Source organism: Aquarana catesbeiana, linkage group LG12 (genome assembly GCF_042186555.1).
Source record: "Aquarana catesbeiana isolate 2022-GZ linkage group LG12, ASM4218655v1, whole genome shotgun sequence".
Taxonomy (NCBI): Eukaryota; Metazoa; Chordata; class Amphibia; order Anura; family Ranidae; genus Aquarana; species Aquarana catesbeiana.
This window is the reverse complement of record NC_133335.1, coordinates 9,391,846-9,395,589: the sequence shown is the minus strand read 5'-3', so window position 1 is coordinate 9,395,589 and position 3,744 is coordinate 9,391,846.

The window sequence follows — 3,744 nt, the reverse complement described above, 5'->3', positions numbered from 1 at the left end:
TACCTCGCACAGGACCCGCCCCCTCCGCTGACGGGGCCAGTTCTACTGGTTCAGCCATGTGCTGCACCTTTCCCAGCCGAGTCCCCCCGCATTCGTCATCGATCGCTCTCTGTTCAAGGGACCCATTCAGCGACTTCATGACATGCGCATTTAAAGGAACAGTACACCCAGAAAAGAGAAAGAGAAAAAAAAAGACTTTGTAACAACCACTGGAGACTTTCAAGGGGTTGGTTTACTAAAACTGGAGCGTGCGGAATCTGGTGCAGCTTAACCAATCAGCTTAACCCCTTGCCACCCAGGCCAATTCTGACATTTCTCCCCTACATGTACAAATCAGCATTTTTTTTTTGCTAGAAAATTACATAGAACCCCCCCCCCCCTCAACATTATATGTTTTTTTTTTTTTGTTATTTTTGCAAAGACCCTAGAGAATACAATGGCGGTCGTTGCAACTTTTTTTATCTCGCACGGTATTTGTGCAGCAATTTTTCGAACGTGTTTTTTTTTTGGAAAAAAAAAAACAGTTTTGTGCTTTAAAAAAACAAACAAAAAAAAGCAGTAAAGTTAGCCCAATTTTTTTTTGCATAATGTGAAAGATGAAGTTACGTCGAGTAAATAGATACCTAACATGTCACGCTTCAAAATTGCATGCGCTTGTGGAATGGCGCCAAACTTTGGTACTTAAAAATCCCCATAGGTTACGTTTTAATTTTTTTTTTTTTTTTTTACATGTTTTGAGTGACAGAGGTCGAGGGCTAGAATTGTTGCTTTCGCTCTAACTTTTGCGGCAATACCTCACATGTATGGTTTGAACACCGTTTTCATATGTGGGCTGGACTTACGTATGCGTTCGCTTCTGCGTGCGAGCTCACGGGGACAGGGGCGCTTTAATTTTTATTTTTTTTTATTGTTAATTTTACTCTTTTTTTTTTTTTTAATTTGACACTTTAAAAAAATATATATATATATTTTTTTTTAAAATTAATTTTACTTCTTTTTTTTTGCAACTTCTGTGGTTTTGACAAAGCACTTCTATCGTGTGAAACGCGTCAACCTACCTGCATTTCCCCGTCCTGTACCCATCCAGTGCTTTTAATATTTAGGCCTCATGCACACGGATGTTTTTACAGCTGCTTTTTTTAACGTTTTTTGCAGCTTAAAAAGGCCTGTCTATGTTAGTCTATGGCTTCATGCCCACCTAGGCGTTTTTGAGCTGCAAGTGACATAGGCGTTTTTAACATCCCGTGTGCATGAGACCTTATGCTTCAATAAAGACTTTATACTTTACGTTCTGTGTGGGTGTGCTGCCAATCCGAAGAGTCTCTGTTCATTGTTTTCTGCTGCAGTGGCGGGGCGTGCGCCCCTCCTCACAGAAGCAACATTGGAGTGTTAGCGATTGCATCACCTATGAGCAGCGATCTCTTTTTCTCAACCCCCAAACATTATATGTTCTTTAAGCAAAGACCCTAGAGAATACAATGGCGGTCGTTGCAACTTTTTTTATTTCGCACGGTATTTGCGCAGCAATTTTTCGAACGCGTTTTTTTTGGGGGAAAAAAAAAACAGTTTTGTGCTTTAAAAAAACAAACAAAAAAAGCAGTAAAGTTAGCCCAATTTTTTTTACATAATGTGAAAGATGAAGTTACGTCGAGTAAATAGATACCTAACATGTCACGCTTCAAAATTGCACGCGCTCGTGGAATGGCGCCAAACTACAAGGAATGTAAAAATCCCCTGTAATAGGAATATGACATAACAGGTCCTCTTTACAGTGAGATCTGGGGGGGTCAATAAGACCCCACATCTCACCTCTAGGCTGGGAAGCCTACAATAAAAAAAAAAAAAACGGGTCAGGATCCAGTCCAAATCTGAGACAGACCTAGCAAATCAGGAAAATACCCTTTAAAAATCTGGGACTGTCCCTCCAAATCCGGGACAGACCTAGCAAATCAGGAAAAGACTTAAAAAATATGGGACAGTCCCTCCAAATCCGGGACAGACCTAGCAAATCAGGAAAAGACCTCAAAAATAAAATCCCGGACAGACCTAGCAAACCAGGAAAAGACCTCAAAAATCCGGGACAGTCCCTCCAAATCTGGGACAGACCTAGCAAATCAGGAAAAGACCTCAAAAATAAAATCCCGGACAGACCTAGCAAACCAGGAAAAGACCTCAAAAATCCGGGACAGTCCCTCTAAATCCGGGACAGACCTAGAAAATCAGGAAAAGACCTCAAAAATCCAGAACAGTCCCTCCAAATCCGGGACAGACCTAGCAAACCAGGAAAAGACCTCAAAAATCTGGGACAGTCCCTCCAAATCCGGGACAGATCTAGCAAATCAGGAAAAGACCTCAAAAATCCGGGACAGACCTAGCAAATCAGGAAAAAACCTCAAAAATCCGGGACAGTCCCTCCAAATCCGGGACAGACCTAGCAAACCAGGAAAAGACCTCAAAAATCTGGGACAGTCCCTCCAAATCGGGGACAGACCTAGCAAATCAGGAAAAGACCTAAAAAATCCGAGACAGTCCCTCCAAATCCGGGACAGACCTAGCAAACCAGGAAAAGACCTCAAAAATCTGGGACAGTCCCTCCAAATCCGGGACAGATCTAGCAAATCAGGAAAAGACCTCAAAAATCCGGGACAGACCTAGCAAATCAGGAAAAAACCTCAAAAATCCGGGACAGTCCCTCCAAATCCGGGACAGACCTAGCAAACCAGGAAAAGACCTCAAAAATCTGGGACAGTCCCTCCAAATCGGGGACAGACCTAGCAAATCAGGAAAAGACCTCAAAAATCCGAGACAGTCCCTCCAAATCCGGGACAGACCTAGCAAATCAGGAAAAGACCTCAAAAATCCAGGACAGTCCCTCCAAATCCAGGACAGTCGGGATCTATGCATTGCTGCACCATTCATTTTTTGCAGAGATATTTATAGAGATAGAGGGACTGCAGGATCCTTTACCTTCCGCAGGTGTGCACTGAAAATCATCTTCCCCTCAGGATTAAAACTTTATGTGAAAAATCTTGAATGTACAGCATATTACTGCACGCATGTTACATGTTTGTGTGGTAAGGATGTCACTGTTTTTTTCCTGCTATTCCCCATAATCAGGTTGTAAAGATGTCGGAGAAATTATATCATTGAATGTGATCTGTTGGGGAGGTCGTGTATCTGGAGCGACAGTGACAGCGTTGTGTCTCGGAGGGCGACCCCTGCAGGGTGTGTCTGGGTTATGTGACTCAGGACCGCCTCCCGTCATTGTTTCCGGGTCACACTGAGCTGCACATTCACACAGGTGTTCATTCATCCCAGCATCTGGCACATACCAGGATTGTACACTGAGCTGCGCATGCACAGAGGAGTTCATTCATCCCTGCATCTGGCACATGCCAGATGCTGGGGGGGGGGGTATGGGTGGGGCTGGCAGCATTATGGGGAGGTGTGTGTGTATTGCAGCAATGTGCCGTCATGGTACGACGAGTTTGAGCTTAGCTGTCGCAAGGACAGGAGCCCTAATTGTCGCAGCACCCGTCTCCCACAAAATCACCTCCCTTACCCCAACTCAACGACTGAAAACGTTTGAGAAGCCAAAGCTGCATTGTATTGGTGTTGGCCACTAGGGGTCCCCATAAGGCATTTGATGTTGTGCTATCAGGGTACTTTCGCACTGCTCTGCAGCAAAATTGTAGTGAAAAAACGCATATGCATTTTTTACTGCGATTTTGCTGTGTTTCAGCT